Source organism: Dipodomys spectabilis, unplaced genomic scaffold, assembly GCF_019054845.1.
Source record: "Dipodomys spectabilis isolate Male_0828 unplaced genomic scaffold, ASM1905484v1 ptg000533l, whole genome shotgun sequence".
Classification (NCBI taxonomy): domain Eukaryota; kingdom Metazoa; phylum Chordata; class Mammalia; order Rodentia; family Heteromyidae; genus Dipodomys; species Dipodomys spectabilis.
In genome coordinates, this window is record NW_024871210.1 from 5,693,621 (window position 1) to 5,713,358 (window position 19,738).

Here is a 19,738-nt window from a genome sequence, read left to right on the forward strand (position 1 = left end):
TGAATTCAATGTGAAGGCCCATAGTTTCACGTCCACAAATAAGTTCAAATCCCAGGGCCCAGTTCAGGCCCAGGATCCCAGTTCAAATGGGTGTTTTGAATGACAGACCATAGCCTTGAATTTAGTCCCAGGCCAAGAGTTCAAGTCCAAGACCATGAGTAAAATATCTGGTCCCAAATTAATATTGTAGGCTCAGAGTTCAAGGTCCAGGGGCCCAGTTCAAATTCCAGGCCCCGTGTTCAGGTCCAAAGCTGTAAGTTCAAGGCTGAGCCAAATGACTCCATCATTACACAAAGTTATCCATATTGTTGTAAGGCAGAGTTTGTCTCAGAATGACAGTTTATTTTTATATACAGGAATGCCAATTAGCATTATGTTATTAAAAAGTAGTTTCATAAGATATTTTTAGAACATATTTGATTTATGGCAAAAATATTCATCTTCTTTACTTCATGTGCTTCATCTTTCTGTATGTCTCTTTAATTCATACCTTAGATACATAATCATGTAAAATACTAGTAAAATGGGCTAAAATTTCTCAAAGCAACTACTTGCAAATATAAAATAAACACAGCAAGAAAAAGACCAGATCCCAGAATGGATGCCTCATATATATATAGATATGTATATCTATATCTATCCATATATATGTATATACAACAAACATATATACAAATATTAACGTTAGTATATAACACAAAGAACCAAAGCATTTACTCCATAAAGACATATTACTGAATGTGTGTGTTTATGTACACACATATATTTTTATGTATTTGTCTTCCATATAATAGGAAGAATTTGCATATTTCAAAAGAATAAAACTTCTTTGTAGAATTTTCAATTAAAGTCTTGGTTGACAGATCTATCCAGAAGACATGAAATCAAATTGTGTATTATTAAAAATAGTATATTCAAAGTTCTAAAAAGTGAAATCATCATGTGTAATGACATACAGGAGGCGGTTCATTGTATTTGTCACTATTCTAGTATTAGGCAGATTCACTACCCATAGTTTTCATAAATACCAAGTAATTTTTTAAAAAAACCTCCCACTCAATATTTTGTAGTCATATTCAGGGGACTTTGGGAGTAGTTGTTATTAAAATGTAAGGAACGGATAATGTGGATTGTCAAATCTCCCTGTTTGGAATTGCTCTTTGGTGAACCTGAGAAACTGAAGAATTTCAGTATTGCTATGAGTCAAACAATGGAAAATGTTTTCAGACAATTCTAACAAAACCCCAAAGGGAGAAAACTATTAAAAACCATTATTTGTCTTTAAATGAAAGTCAGGCCAAATCCCTGAGCAAAAACGAAAACATGAACACTTAGGTTCTGATAAAGGATGGTATAGGAGTGCTTGATATCTGATGAAGCAGGGCAGGAAACCTCTGTGAAGTAGGTAGGAACGATTCCCTTCAGAATCCTTTTAAGGAGTAAATATTAGGCTTTGTGTCTATTGTGGATGTGTTTATCATGCTTGTGATAGGACAAATCACATTCTAATTCCATCTACCAGTCAATCCTGTTTTCACTATCTCTGTTTTGTATGCTACTGCATTGTAAACTACTGCATACAAGATACTTTGGTTAACACCAACTTCAATGGAATTAATAGAGATAAAATTAGACTACATTTGAAATCAGTAAGCACATTTTACAGATGGAGTAGGCTTCAACTGGTTTTCTTCATTAAAGGAGTCTACTGATAGCTACAATTACTAATAATTCATGCACATTTTGTATGTTGGGAGAATATTTGTTAGGACAGTGTCTCATAAAGAACCAAAAAAATCACTGAAGTTGTATTCTAGTGAATGGCATTCAAGGATTCATGAATATTTGCAATTTGTTCTAACAGTAATCAAGCAAAAGGAGCACACAGGATAAGTAACAAAGAAAATGATTCAATGAACGCTTTGCTTCATGGCACTATTGGAGTTGAAATGTCATGGACCAAATTGAAAAACTATTCAAAAATGGTTTGTCACAAATAAGCATTCTGAGTTAAACATCTATGAATTGTTTGTTGACAGAGAAATGATTTTACTTCTGAAATTGAGGAGTCCATCCAACTTTCAATGACTATACTGGCTTTAATTATTTTGTCCAGGTGTTTTGAACCTAGACAACAACCAAATACAGAATAAGAAAATGTGAATATTAAAAAATTCTTTGCTCACCACAAACAGGCTTCCATTTTCCTGACATGAACACTTATAGAAACGTGTAGAAATTTATAAAAATGGAATGGATGTTTCTTGACATATGTTGGTCATATATATCTGGAAGGGCAGATATAGTCAATCTATATATATATTCTCACGTTTTTCCATTTTAATATGCATTGTGAAATGTTTCTACTTTTGTTGATTCTTTGGTCTTTCTATAGTTTCTACACAATCCAATAGGAATAGAAATTGCTTAGGGTAACCCATAAACTGTCTTTTCCAGGATTCAAGTTTGTATTAATTTTCAATCAACAATTGTACTCATGTTAAATTTTTCTGCAAAGATTGCAGCCAATAGTTTATATTATTCAATAGGAAAAATACTAATGACTAAATATGCACATCACCAGAAACAACCTGTTTTCAAAATCTGCATATATGATGATCATCGTCCGTATTCACATATCTAACATATACCCTAACAACACAATTCCTGTTTCTATTACAAGGTAGAAATTTATAAAATAAGCTTTGAAAAACCAGTCTAATTAACAACAGGAATAGTTCCACAGTATTATTTATTCATGGGCAATAGTATTTGAAAACAATTTGTAATTTCAGAAAAAAAGGTAATCATAACTCTGGTTTGTATGAATAATGAAATACATTATGTGGGAAACAATTAGTAATTAGTGTTTCAAATCATGTGCAAAATTGTTAAAATTGGCAAGAAATTGGGTAGCGTGTGCTTCTGGCACATCAATACTTTCAAAATGTGCAGACAATAGTGTTTTAGCGTTTATTCTAATTGTATATTTGAAGGCTCTAATTTTTCGTTGACAAGTAAGAAAAAATATGATCAATACTATTTTTTCTAAAATTCTCATGAAGTAACATTTTGAAAAACCAACAATGCATTGATCTCAAGCAAATGATAGATAATATCTATTTTCCCATTTGCTCTATGAAAGACATAGGAAGAAAGTTTTCCTTGACTAACTTCCTTCTTCATATTTCATGCATTTTTTGTTGGCATATTTTGTTAATATTCAAAAAGAAAATTCCATTCCTTCTTTATGTATTTATTACTAGAGTACAGGAAATCTCTAAGTATTGGCCCTCATAACTATCTTCTGAAATTAATCAAAACGAAGTGTATTTGAAATGACACATTGAAAGTTTAATATAGATCATTGGATTTCAATTCCTGCCAATAATTATATTGTCCACATTTCATATCAGACTATAATCCATTAATCAAAGACTGTTTGTGTCCCTTTAGGTCTTGACCACCAAGTCCAGGTCTCCAAATTTAATCATCAAAAAAGGACAGGAAAAATGTATAGCAAACTTAATGAAAATATGGTGAAACATATGATTTTGCAATCGTCAACAAAATATTTAGTTGTAACTGGACAGGTAATAATTTTATCTCAATATACCTGAGCAGTATCTACTGAATATTTGTCAAGACCTGTTTTATCTTTTTTAGATGTGATTGGTATAGGAATTTATAGAATCCTGTTAAAGTCTCTTATGTTCATACTTATTAGGATTGTCCCTTCCAAATGATCAACACAAATGGATTATTTCCAATAATTGGCATATGTATATGATATCAGATGAGCAGAAAGTGAATCAGATTGATAGATTATAGATAGATAGGTAGATAGAGAGAAATAGATAGTTAGATAAATAGATAGGTAGATAGATAGATAGAGAGAGAGAGAGAGATAGATAGATAGATAGATAGATAGATAGATAGATAGATAGATAGACAGACAGACAGATAGATAGAGGTATATAATTATTTTAATACTATATAAAACTATGTTACGTGAAATCAAAAAAAGATATAGACAGAAGCTGTTTTTCTTGATTTTAACATATTACATGAATTTTGTTGTTGTTTCTACTGTATGTTCTTTCTCCTTTGGTATATTCCTGTCACTGCATTTGATTTTGGTATCTATTTTCTATATAAATTGGTCTAATTTGAGAGGAGAAGGAGAAAATTAAAATCTTAAAACAAGAACAAAATATGACCCATTCAAATAATGATACTCACAGGACACTCCATTGGAAATGAACTTTACCACATTGTGATGGAAAAAGAGTATTGGAGATAGAGGAGGAAAATGTTAGTGGAAAAAAAAAAAAAGGATGGGTAACAATGCTCCACAAGAAATATACCCATTAGTGACATAAATGTAACTATGCTCTATAGCATCTTTTCAAAACATTTTTAAAAAAGAACAATTAAATACCAACACAAAACAAAAATGAACCATTCATGGCATCCAAATTCCCGAATACTGTATTTCATAGAGGTAGCTTTATCACAAATGAGAATTTTTGCATTGTGAGATTTTTGTTCTTTTTGAGTTTTGAAAGGAAAATAGCCTTTCTTGAAAGGTACAGAATATATGACCAGGATTTAAGAGAATATCCCAGTTGATATTAGACTGCATTATTCCCTAACTGCTACGTTGAACAAACTGTATTAAGGAATGATCATCTTTTTTTTCTATTCGCAAGGGTGGAATTCTATTGATTTAGCAGAAAATTGAAAAGCAATTAAACTGAAGTGAATTATAACGCTTACCTCATGTTTATTGATCTTGAGAATGGCTACTCCCGAAAAATTCTTGTCAAATATATTCTGCTTTGAAATAAGAAGACAAGCATCATGAAATTAGAAGCATACAAATGCAAGCGTCCTAAAGAAAAAGAAGAAAAAGGAAACTACATAACAATAATTAAAACACACACTTTTATTATAGTGCAATGTTCAGCCAAAAGAAGGTATAGTTTATCCATTTACTTATCAGTAGTAATTCATTAAGTAACAAGAAAATGATGTAACTTAAAGTTAGTGTTAAAATTGGAATTTGTACTTGGCTAAATGAAATTCTCAGCAACTTAGTTTTATGTATCATATTTTTGTTGGTTTGTGCGGGTGGAGGTGTAACTTGACAACTGTTGTAACAGGATGTGAAATTTTTTCCTAAAATTTGTGAATCTCAGCATATCAACACCTAATATACATTTTCATGTTGCTAGTTTCAATAGTTTTTGACAAATCACATTCTTAAATTATTCAGCATGTCTTCTCTCTTTGAAGTTCCTTCAGCAATATGAGTAAATACTAAAATCTAAAACCTCATTCTACATTAACCAATTTACTCAGCGATCACCTGTGATAGAATGATTCTGTAAAAACCATGGGAGTAGTCTATTCTTGTCTAAAAGTTTTCTTGAAATTTCTAGTTCAAATGTCAATGGGAATTCCTGTGATTGGGGCATATAAATGCACTAGAAATTTCTGTAAAATATAAAATTTTGTTAAGATTTATTTGGTGTTCTGATACAAAGACATTAAGATAATCCTTAACATACACCCATTGATAAAGTTAACAGAGAACTTAATATTAGGGGTCCATGATTGGATCCCCTATCTAATTTCAAGAAAAGGGGGGTATGTAGAACCCTACCAAGACAATCACCACTTTGTGCATATAAGGTCCAATTTGAGACATGGCCTATTTCCAGCATATGAGCTTAGGTCTCCGAAATGATCACAGATCTCCCACCTGCACCCTACCTGATTAGTTCCCCTAGCAACAGCCAATGAGTGAGAAGGTGGAAAGTCCCCAGAGACCGAGACCCTGAGACCCCAAGTGTTGCATTGCCAGCATATTTTTTGTGGTTTAGCTCCCTGCCCTATCTAATGAGACTGTTACAAGACTGTTATAAAACGCTGACTAAATGTCTGCTAAAATTGGTAAAGAATAACCATTTGTACTAACCCATAAGAATGTGACAAAACTTATTAACCATTAGCTACCCAATTGTTAGCCAATGATGTAACTACTAAGTTGGGGGCCCTCTGTCCTTGCTTTACTTGTGATAAAAAGTTTGACATCCCATAAGTTGGGGCTCTCAACTCTGACCCACTGCCTCCATAAAGGTTAAGAGACTAGGCTCGTGCTTGCAATAAATGATTCTCCTGTGCTTACAAAAGAAAAAAATTATTTATTTGGTGCTAAAAAATAATTCCTGAATTGGAGAGTACTATTCACTGGTAACAAAAAGACCTTAAAATACTTTCTGTAATCAGGAAATAACTGGCACATATATTCATGGGGACTGCTATAGATCCAAAATTCTGAAAATAGCACTTTTCTGAGGCTGGGAGGTTGGCTGAATTGTAGAGTGCTTGCCTTGCATGTATGAGGTCATGGGTTCAATTGTGTAGCACCAAATAAGCAGAAAAAGTCAGAAGTGGTTCTGTGGCTGAAGTATTAAAGCATTAGTCTTGAACTATAGATTTGAAGGACAGTGCTCTGACCCAGAATTCAGGCCCCATAACACCCTCCCCCCAAATAAAATAAAATTAAAAAAACTCTTCCACAACACAATGTGAAGCTGTGTATATTCTGTGATGAAAAAACTAAGAATTGATTCAAGAATTGTATCAACTTACAAAAAATTATGAAGTGCTATGATTAAAAAACTTTTCAATATAATTACAAAAGGCATGCCATGCACAATTCTGCCCTATATTTAAACTGAGAATCGCTTTGTTTCCCTTAAGAATTGTGCAATGTTTATAAAGTAATAACAGTCACAGTATGTAGTGATAATAGGGAAACCTATAGAATTATTACAATTAATTATATTTTCATAAATTTATGAATGTTAAATGTCAATATTGCACAACAGCACAATGTGAGGAGTTTCTAAAAACTGAATCCTGTTTAAAATTAGTTTTCACATATCTGTATCTTCTGACCTGTACTGAAAGGGAACATCTATATATTTTAAATCCTGTAAACGTTAGAGAACTTAGTGGTTATCCTAAATGAGTGATAAGAGAGAATTTTAGGCAGGAAACATAAAAAAGGTTTTATTTTAAATATTATTTCAAGGTGCCATATTGTACATATTTGTGTTTGGGTTAATCCTATTAAAGGCATGGGAATATCTCTGCTTTCCTAAATAATGTAAGAAAAATTTTGTTTTTGCAACTGAGGAGGCATAAGTTGAAACAAGATTGGGCTAGATCAAATCAAATACTTCAGAAACACGTATAAGAGAAAATTATAGGAAGAAACAAACAAGAACATAGTAAGTGATGAGTACACACACAATAACATAGTTCGACACAAAGAAACAAATCAATACTTTGTGGAAAAGAAATGGAAAGTATTCATTTGGCCACTATATTTTCACATCTTCTCTTTACACAAATATCTAGACTATTGTATACTTCCCTCCTAAAGAACTATAATTTGAACTAACAATTATTTTCAAAATGAGGTTAAAATATTTGAATTATCATTAGGTCTCATTAAATGGTTTTGTATAAATTTATAATCAGGAAATCATATTTCCTTAGCAAACTGCCTTTGGGGATTTTCTCTCCAGGAAATTCAAAGAGAAAATGGAGAGTAGTTCAGATTCAGCAGATGGAGTGCTGTCTCAAATTGAACAACTATTAGAAGTTTGAATAAATTTTCATAAGTAAATCAACTTTCATCTGAAAAGAAACAGAGCTTGTGATTTTATAACCAGATATACAGTGTTGTTCTTGTTAGGTCAGCTGTGCATCCTATATACATTAAAGGTAGAATGTGTGAGTATAATTACTATTAACTACTTAAAATGTAGATCCTATGCAATGTCATCTGAACAGTGTGTTTGTTCTCCCAGAGCACCTAAAGTGGAGGACAACCACTTAATCACTATACCCTTCCAGGCAGAAAATTAATTAAATGAATAAATAACTCAATTCAAAATATAGTACAGGTAATGTAAAATGTCACTGATTTTCCAAGTTAGTTTACACAAGATTATTTTGGGAGTTGTTTCTCAAAAGGTGTTTATTCATGCAACATGTTCCCTTTTTCAGAATTGTCAATGGCGTTTGGTTATTGATGGTGAAGTTTTTTTTTTCTCATAAATTATTGTTTTTGAGTCCTTAGTCAGTATCAACCCTGATTGATTATTCTTCATTACTCTTTCGGGTGAGGTACTTTTTTTCTTATTTTCCACTTTATTTCCCACATGACTTTTAGAAAATATGCTTGCCTTCTGGATTCCTCTCTCTAGAGTCGCTACAAGCTAGGTAGAACTGAATATTGCAGAATATTTTCAAATACTTTCCTGTTTCCTTCAAATCAAAGGCATAGCAATGTCTCCCCTACGTCCAGTATGTTGATATGAAAAATAGAAATGGTATCTCAGATAGGAAACATCTGGCTAACTACTAAATTCATTTGAAATCCTCTTTTACATTGAAAGATTTCTCAATATTTACTTAATATACATTTTGAAATTAAATGTTAGGAATGTTTCTGGAATTAATTCTGTACTATTACTTGGTGCATAGCATATGGAGGATAAACAGCCCATTCTCAGAACTATTCAGGTGAATTTAATAAAAAAAAATTTCCTTTATTTTTTATTTTCAAAATACTGTATAGAGGGGTTACAATTACATGGGCAAGATAATGTTTGCATTTCTTATCAAGCATTGTAGCCACCTGCTTTTTTTTCCCTTTCCCATCCCTTCCCATCCTCCCCACTTCCCTCCACCCAATCCTCCTCCTCCCAACCAATGTTGTAAGTTCGTTTTCTACACAATTTCTTGTACATTTCATTGTTACAATGGATCCACATGCATCCCTACTTAAACGATTTGTTTTTCCCTAAATTTTTAATAAAATTTTATTTTAAAAATGTATATTCTATTTAGTGAATTTTGTAGAGCATTTCTACTTTGTGGATCAAGGTTGAAAGATGAGGAAAAATTCCCAGGAAGCTACTGAAAATGTATAGTTATATAGTTTCTGTGCCTGGATAATGTCATTTTTTGAAAGTATACATTTATATTTATCTGTGTGCTATTATTAACTGTTAGGAAACAATTCTAAAAGTTTCCTAGCAAAGACAAAGGTTTAAATTTGGAGAGTTAATGGACTATTGACCAGAAATTTAGAGAGCAGTTCTACAATTATGTGATAAGAACAATATTGCAATTCATTGTGTAGTATCCTGGCATTTCAATCAAAACTAGAGGATATGACAAGAGAATGAACTTGTAGGAAGACAACAACTGATATTCAGAAAATCTCTGAATCTGAGTAATGTTTAGAACTGAGAGTAAAAGGAAAAATCCTGAGGAAGGAGTTTCAAAGCCAGCATGACCGGAATGTCAGTGAGAATTTTGTCTCCAAATAACCACAAGAAAACCAAAAATGGCAGTCTCTTTCAAGTGGCAGAGCGCAAGCTTTGAGCTGCAGTGTTCAGGGAACAAGCCCAAGCCCAGAGTACAAACTCCACCACAAACAAAAAAAGGAAGAAACATTCACAATATTTCTGTGTAACATTGAAGATCCACAAACTTAATGTTTGGCAGAAGTGCTTCAAAATACTAACTGCCTTATGATGAGATGGCATTTTTTGAAAGAATTTTACAGAGGTTTACAAAATTACAAAGTTCAGAATCATTCTATTCAAAATTTTCCTTCAAAAAGAATCACACATTTTACAAAGGGGGTTTCCCTACGAGGAGAATGTGTGATATTAATAGCCATTTCCTACATATACCTTAATTCTTACTAGTGTGCTATGTACTATCAAGAATATTCCATGAACGACTTACTGACAGCAGATATGAACTAATGTACAATGGAATATTTGATAATAATGAGACACCAACAAGGCATTTGGAATTATGTCTCTCTAGAGAATGCAAAAGTTATGTGACTGTTTTGTCCTGCAATGACAGGGACGAGAGTTACAGAAAAATTTCAAGGCAAATAGAAAAGAATCAGCTTTTTTCTGATTTTAGGGGAGTTAAGTATCTTGAATATTTTACATAATGAATAATTGTGCCTAATCCCAGAACAGTCAATGAAACAAAATGTGGAACTGAAGGGAATACAAGACCAAAATCACATCTTTCAGGAACACATTGGACATAGCGAATTGCTCATTACTTAGCATTCCCAGGTTGTTGGGTGAAGAAAGATAACTGAGGAAAGTACTGTTTTCTAAATTATATAGGTAAGTGGAACCATCACAATATTTATGTTTTTCTTGGAATAATATGTCCCATTTCACAAGTTATTGCTGTAGAATATAATAAAAATATAAGAAAAGTATACTTACATTTGGTCCCTTATAAAAATTTCAGATCAACTTCTGTGTTCCAAACACAAGAATGAGTAGGGAAAGTTTATGGGTTTGTTAAACCATCTAATTTTGCAATGCTTTTCACAAGTCACAATATTCTAAATCTTCTCAATATTTTTCATGTGTTATGTAACTTGCAGAATTCTGTGACTTTTTCCCATTGCTTGTAGCAGGGAAAAAATATTCTTGCAGGGGTACATACAATATCAACCAATTTTTTTTTTGTTTTTTTGGGGGGCAATGTTTACATTTTGAAGATTCCATATTTTGTACAGAGAATCTGTGATTTATCAGATAAAAATGCGTGCATAATTTGAGAATTTTCTGGTACATTTCTAATCTTTTGAAGAAAGATTAATGTGTAACTTTGGATTATAATTCAAGACCAGTTCACAAAACCATATCTAATGAATTTTTGTTTTCAACTTTTTGGTAATTCACCCCTCATATTTATGGGCCCACCACCACCATGTTATGGTTCATTGGGCTTCCTGGTCTACAGCATTCCTACTGATAAATGGAATAGCCTTTGAAACATATTTTAGGAAAATCTCTCTGGCCAAAAATATTAAGTAGTGGTTAGGATTCCTATGTAAACAAAAATGTTGAAATATTTGACTGCAGATGAGGAAATATCACATGTGAGAATCTTGCTTACATTTATGATAGATGTGAAATTGTAAGGATTTCTGATGTGAGCATATTTGAGCCTCAGGATTTCTCCGGGTTTGCATTTTCAAATGAGTATTGGGATTCGTTCAGAAATATTTGAACAAATATGATTTCAACATTCATTTGTCAACTTTGCCTTGCAACCTGGTGACAGGGAAACCTGTATCTTTTCTATGTTTTAGGAAAGTCAAGCGAACAAAACTATTTGCGCAAGTATGTGTATGTACTACAAACCCATCGACTTAAGTTTCTATGTGTAAATTTATGAAAATTGTGGTGTATATATCAATATTTTTTAAATAGAATCTTGTCAAGGTGATATACAAAGGGAATAATTTACATATGTAAGACAGTGAATAGGTACTTTTCTCATTATATGTTCTTACTTTATTTTTCCTACACTGTTCTTCAGCATAAAATCTCCATTTTTTTCCCACTACATGTACTGTGTATTTCCAAGGTATTATTTTGTTGGGATTCTTCTTAATTTGTTTCTCTCTCCTTTGTCTCATATTTTGACATTCCCTTTCCCATGCCTAATTCTGATTAACTTAAATGTAATACACAGTGTACCAAAAACAAATAAAGTGACAGCATTGTACAAAACATAGGAAAGTAAAGGAAAAATGCAACTAAAAAGAAACAGCTCCACAGATTCCTTTTTAAAAAATCAAGAAAGAAAAACTGATTTATTTTGTATCTAGAATTCATTTTGCTTAGCCTAAGCTTCTATAGTCTTAACTATACTATTATTAAACTATTGTGATCCTTCATAAGGACCAATATGGACATATACCAGATTTTAAAAATAAGAGAAACCATGGACGATAGGTTTGTTTGGGTCTTCACTCCTTCAATTCACAGTTTTTGTTTTGTTTTGTTATGTTTAACTCTCTATTTCGTTACAAATGGGACTGTGCCATTCTTTCAAGTGGAAAATCGAATTCCATTCTGTATATATGCCACCTTTTCTTGATCCATTTATCGACACTCAGGCATCTGGCGTAATTCCTTATTTTCCCTATGGTAAATAATTTTGTAATTAACGTGAGTTGTACATTCTAATGGAATGCGTTGCAATCGCGATGTTGACTTGATTTGCATTGTTGAGAACTTCTTCATAGTTCCTTTAGTCATTCTCAATTCCCCGTCACTGAAATCTCTCTTTATATATTTAGACTTCTTGCCATAGAGGATAATTATCGATTGGATTTTTTTAGGGGGCAGGGAGCTTTGGCTGGTTGAATTTTCATTATATTTCAGCTCTAAGACCATTTTCTATTTCTTGGCTTCTGAAGATCTTCTCCCAGTCTTCTGGCTTTATATACCTCTCTAGATATGACCTTGGTCATGAAGCAGCTCTGCAGGTTCAATCAATTTTGTCTGGCTTTTCTTTGACTTAATGCATTTATGCATCTGTAATCAGAAAGTTGTAACCTCTTCCAATGAGCCCTAGTATTTCTGGATTCCTTTCACTCACAATATTTTCCATTACCTCAACATCTTTGATTCATTTGGACCTTGATCTGATGGAGGGTGATATAACTTTTAAGTTTTCATAGGACTTCAAACATTATTACAAAAACACTATTGATTGTTTCTTTGTAATTTTTCTGCATTAATCCTGTTTCCTAGTGAAGGGACATAATTTTTTCTTAAGTAGTGACATTTAAAATATAGGTGTCCTGGTTTTTCTTTTTGTATTCATTGTTAAATGTCCTGTTTCATCCTAGAAGAGTACTGAAAGAGCTTATTTGCTATGACATATGAACAAGATTAGGGTAAGCAAATGAACATCAACATACTGAAACAAGAGGTTTATCATTGTTATTTTTAATATATGATGAAAATCTATTTCTTTTTTCTTACTTTGCATTCTTTTTTATAGGGATTCCCCCTTGTCATTATATTTGATTTTGGTAGCCTGTGGATTGCATAAACTTTAATCTGAATAGAACAAAGAAGGCTCATGACAACATATTGAGATGGAGGAAAGTGCCACAACATTCCTCACAAGATAATATCTTGGAAATGTCATTTACTGCCAGGTCCAAGGATATTTGAAACAATAAAATGTAAGAAAAATGAGAGATAGGGTAACATAAGACAAGAAAGTGATTCACTGGCTTGCACACATAATTATAATAACTTTGTACATCAACTTGACAAGTTGAATTGAAGAGTAGAGTATTGATACACTTATTTTAAATTTTCTAAGTTTACACATGGATATGTATGCAGATTGGTTTGCAGTCTATATACAGACATAAGTTGATAGATCTGTTCTCTTCTCATTCTGAACAGTCTAGTAAAGGCACAAGTTACCCTGAGTCTACAGGTTCCAAGCCATCCCTCAAAAATTAATATTGAATTCATTCCTCCTCACTATTTCTTCAGGAAAACCAAGAAACATTTGAAATTACACACTAGGAACACATATGCCCATAAACAGAAACTCTTCCATTTCACCACCAATAATAAAAATATTAAATTTACTCATCTGTACCCATGTAATTCAACTGTATTGATACTATATTGCATTGAAAACCAACCAACAACTGTTCATAAGGTGGATCTTCCTAAACTATGGTTCAGACTATTGATTATCATCAAGAATGTTGTATTAGGGAAATGAACCCTAACATATGTATTCAAATGTCTTTTTTTCTTTCATGTGATTATTTCTAACATATTTATAAGATGATTCCTTTGTTGTTTTGTAGGTCCCTCCCCCATGATATAACCCTTGCTTACACTGTATTTGATGTTGGTATAATTGTGGATGGGAAGGGAAAAATTTTGTTTAAATAGGGATACTGTTGGACACATTGCAACAATGCTATGTACAAGTCGTTATTTTGAAAATGAACTTTACTACTTTTGTGGTTGGAGGAAGAGGTTTGAGTGGAGGGGATGAGGGGAGGATGGGAAAGGATGGGAAGGGGAAAAAAGGAGGAGGCTACAATGCTTGATAAGAAATGCACTCATTATTTTGCCCATGTATTTGTAACCCCTCTGTACAGTATTTTCACAATAAAAAATAATGTTATAGACCAAAGTGCCAAATCAACCATAAATGTGTGATGGCAAATACACATGGAGCAAATTATAAACATTTTGAAAATGAAGTTAGTCATCAAATATGGTTCCATGAACGTATTTTTGTTATACTCGACAGTTACAGTCCACTCTTCTTGAAACATTATAGAAATATATTGACACACTACCAGAAGATAAATATTCTCTTGCCTGAAAAATATACTTTCTTCACAATATCATACCATCTTCACATTTTGCATTTCCCTCCTCAAAAGAATACATTTTGAATGATATTTTTTGTACACACAAGAACCTGGTTTTTCCTTGCCACAGGTTTTGGAAAAGAATCCTTGTTCAGATTAAATTACATATTTAGATGGATGAGACACTTGTGTAGTAAGAAATTTTCAGTCATTCAGTACAGAGTAAAAATCGTAAGTTTGTATAAGAAGTCTAATATCATTAAGGTTTTGTTATGTATTTATTATACTCTATAATTGTAACAATATATGTAATGGAAGAGGATACCCATAAGGGAATTTAAGGACAGTGAAAAATGAAGTATGATTTGGTCTCTGTTGAGAAACAAACGCAGATTTGATGATTGACGTTTCCATACTCCAACCTTAACATGTCTATATGGAAAGTGACATGGTGAATTCCAATGAAGACATAAACACCTGAGTTTACTTATGGATTCAATGTACGGGTGAATAGGTAGAAGAAATCAAAATGAATTCATTTGCTTGAGTGAACATCACTATATACCTACATACATATATGTTTATGTATATAAGCAAGATGTAGCTAAAACTATGAGAAATGGTTTGAATTCATGGTGTGATAACAATGATTCCTGCAAGAAATAAGAGAAAAATATCATTTACTTTCTTTGGAAAAGACCCGAGTGTATATTTCTGTATTCTGGATATGAACATGAACTTCATTAGTACTTCAAGAGATATTCAAAAATTAATAAGAGCACATCATCAGTTATTTTCAAAAAATTTCATGCTTGCTGTTCCACTTCCATTTCCATTCAAACTTGTTCTTTGTATACAAACCATTTCACAAATTATGCTTGGACACTCTCTGTCTCAACACATTCAAAGTTCGTTGAACATTTGAAGTGTAACCTAGTCAATCCATTACTACATTTATTATGGTCCAGTTCTTCAAATCATTCCCAATATTCCCCATTCAGGCTCAGCTATGCCTTGGCAACAGTTCTGAAATATGTCCCTTTTAAAATATTCATGAATGTATCATGATCCAGGAAAATAAGCAGAAAGTGTTCACATGGTTGAATAGAACAGAAAAACGACAGTGAATTTTATATATAATGTTATTGCGATGAATTTAAATAAACATGATATTTTTATCACCATTTCAATATTTGTGAAGGCATGCATAAAAACAAAGCACAAAGAGTGTTTATTTCATGAGATGTATCCTTTAAAATGATATATGCTGTATGGTAGGCAAGTAAAATATGAAGGGATACCATGAAAATACCTTCAGTTACAATTACATCGAATGTAATAAAAAATAAAATGCTTTCCCAATATTATGTGCAAAGAAAAGAATTCTCTTAAAAGTGACATTCACATTCTGAATTGGTATGAAGTAAATATATTCATCAGTCCAGAAAAATAACTAACCTTTAAGAAACATACACCTGTCAATTGTCAGTGTGAAGAGTGAAATATTGGACTTTGAAATAAATATAGAAAATTTCCATTAACTAGGTTAATATTATTTCATTAAAAATACTTTCTCAAATATATATGGTTATGAGAATTCCATGCCAGAAGCACACCAAGTTTTGGAATACATGGCTGAGTTTGAGTCCAGGGTCAGATGTTTAACTATCAATGGCCCAATTATGGATTCACTTCTCATTACCAAAGAAGACATATAAGGAAAATATTCCTTGACAACATGTGATTAATACTTATCATGAATGAGTAAAATCTAGAATTGAATGTAGAAAAAATATCCTCAGTTTTCAAGCGAAAAATTGTAACATGGGGAAGGATTGGGTGTGGGGGGGAGAGGGGAGCCTGGGAAGGGAGATGAAGTGTAAACAAAGGAGGAGGATGCAATGCTTGGTAAGAAATGTATGCATTATCCTGCCCATGTAATTGTAACCCCTCTGTACAGTATGTTCTCAAATAAAATAAAATTAAATTAAAATAAAAAGAAAAATTGTAACACAATTTCGTTTGCACACACACACACACATACACACACAAATACACAAACACAAATATTTGCATCTACAAATGGACAGGACAGTAAACAGAAATATGAGATCACACACACAAATCTTCTCACATATATATAAAATGACAAAAATAGGTTTGGTTAAACTTTAAAAGACAAATGAAGAAGTAACATTGTCTACATATTCACACATTCTCCCATCAATTCACAGGTTCTCAAGTATCATCCAATTTTAGAAGCCAGAATAATTATGATTCATGAATAGGACATATTATCATAAGGGAACAGATTAGTAATACTTGGAATCATATTAAATGGTAATAACAATAGAATTTGAGGAAATATCACTGCTTGTTACACTACCCTGAATTGCAAAGAGAAAATGCAAGTTAGTACAACTAGGTAGTGAATAAAATCTAACTGGCTTCTTTCTGGGCTTGTTCACAGTCCATGAGCTCTTTAAAGTCCCAATGCTCTACCAGTTGATCTACAATGCCACTTCCAGTTATGAGGTAATGAAGGTGTGACAAAGGTGCCTGTTGGACTGCCTTGAAAACTATTCCTCAGATCTCAGCCTCCTACATGTCCCTAAACGACTTGTACCAGGCTTCTTTTCCCTGTTATCCAGAGTGTTGATGATTTTTCTGTTTCATTGTTCCCGACATTCATGCACACTGCAGGTCCAAACGTGATTTTCCTTAGGGATTATGCTCTATAGTATTCCATTCTGAGGGGATGAATTCCAGAAATGAATCTGAAAATACTCCTTGACTTTAATCCATAATAAGAGCCTCAAGGTTCAAACACAAGAAATTCTATAATTAATAATATTATCACCTGGGCCTCAAATGTGGTTTTTGACCCCAAAAATCATTTCCCCTGGAATATTCTTAATTGTATTGATCAAATATTGAATTCATCCATTCAGTGTGAAAGCAGTATGGGTTTTAGTCCTCTCTATAATATTCATGAGTGATAAAATTGTCATCTGATGCAAGGGTGAACATGTCTATTCCCATTAGTCTGCCTCAGTTAGCACTTTCTTCACTATAAAACCTGCCAAATCATCCTGCACATAACATTGTAATTCTGACACACAGCAGGCAATTGAATACAAATTCCTAGTATCCTTATTACCTTTTCACAGGAAGCATATATGAGGCCGACCGTGATGAGAGGCTCATGTAAAAACAATTTGGTATTAAGTTAAACACTCATGTTTTTTTTTAAAAACAGGAATGATCAGAGAAGATTTTTTTAATAATATCAGTACATCTAGAATCCATTGTCTCACTTATAAAAAGGATAATATCTCTTATTGGCAAGCAACACAAATTACATCATTCTACACGTAATAAATGCTTAGGAACAATTCCATGCAAACCCAATTACTGTTCATCTGTGCATTTATTTGCCACCTTACCATATCAGGAAAAGATAGTTGCTCTGAGACTCTATAAAATCAAGAGTACAATATATTTTGTGGGCCTGGAAGGACAAGTTTATTCTAACAATTACAGATCTTTAAACAATCTCATAAATACCCAATAAGCTACAATACCTTTTATAGTTACACATCTAATTTTGATTATCCTACCTATACTATTTCCAATGTGTTTTCATACTTTATTTGGGAATGGTAAATGTGATATCCATGTATGTATTGATGATTAAAAATAGCTCTAAATACATTTTATTAATATATATGTTTGCAAAGTGCAAATTGTATGTCATTTCCAGAATCTCCTCAAATAATGCAGGAAGACAATTCAAACCAGGTAGTTATTTTTACAATAATAATTAATTTCAAAATGAAGATATGATACCCACATGCAATTGTATATATTGATCAATTACCAGTTGAAGGTATTCCCACTTACAATTTCATAATTGATGAGATGAGTGAATCCTGAAACCATGAAAAGGGAGAGAATGTATTGGTTAAAAGAAAATGCTATGGATGCATTCCCTGATTGAAATTGATTGTAAGCGAATGAGAAGATTTTTCAGATAAGGTAATTCCGATCTTCAGTAGTTTGGTTGATTGAATTTCTTATTTTTGTTTGTTTGTTTGTTTTATGGTGAAAATATTGTACAGAGGAGTTACAATTACATGGCAAGATAATGAGTATATTTCTTATCAAGGATTGTAGCCTCCTTTGTTTCCCCTTCCTGTCCCTTCTCATCCTTGCCCCATCCTCCCACCCAATATGCCCTGCCCCCCCAACGAAAGTTGTAAAGTTCGTTTTCAACATAAGGACTTGTACATGTCATTGTTGCATTGGATCCACCTGTATCCCTATTTAAATGATTTGTTTTCCCCTTCCGCTCCAAAAATTATACCGACATCAAATACAGTGAAAGCAGGGGTTATACTGTGGGGGAGGGACATACAAGGGAACAAAGAACCAATCTTATAAATGTGTTAGAAAAATCGCATGGAAGAAAAAAAAAAAAAAAACATTTGAATACATATCTTAGGGTTGGTGTTAGTGAAACTATACTTCGGTTTTACTATCAAGTCACCAGGTCCAAAAACTTCGTTTGTAGTGAGCAAAATATATGTTTATACAGAACAGAAAGTGTGTTATTCACTCATCCTATTTCTTTAACTTCAATTATTACAGAAAGTTATATATCATAAGAAAACCACATTTTCTTTACTTGTTGTTGCCAGAGGTTTTGATTGTGCCCCAAACAAAACTTCGGATATGATCTTCTAACAATTCTGCCATCGAGAGGAATAAATATTGGTTGGGGAGTTAGACTAAATTGCCTTTAACTTATCAACATAAAGAATAGTAACAAGATTGTCAGCCTTATGAACCTTACAAGAAACATTTAGTTGGATTATAAACATTGAAAAGAACAAATTATTTTAGAAAAATGTTAGAAGTAATAGCAAGAAAGAATAAAAAACATATTTGTTTGACATGGCTTTTGATCATATAGAACTGCATATCTCCATATATGTATTGAAATTAGCATAGGAGACAAAGTTCAACAAAGAATTTTAATTTCACACTTAAAGGAACAAATCATACATAAGCACCACATAAGTTGAGATTCAATCATGGAAAATTCAGAAAAATACAACAAACTCTTTACCTTTATCCCAGACTTCCTCTCAGGAAACATGCTGCCATGAATTTTCAGAACTCCTTTTTTTTTGTAGGTGATGGGGGTTCTGATCGTGGGCCTGAACTTTGCCTGGGTGCTGTCCCTCAGCTCTTCAGTTCAAGGCTAGTGCTCTAACACTTGAGCCACAGTGCCACTTCTGGATTATTTTTCTGCTTATGTGGTGCTGAGGAATCGAACCCAGTGCCTCATGCATACAAGGCCAGCACTCTATCACTGAACTTCCTTCCCAGAACAGTACTCTTGCCTTGTTTCTGGTTGTAAGTTATGTTGACTACAAGCAAAGA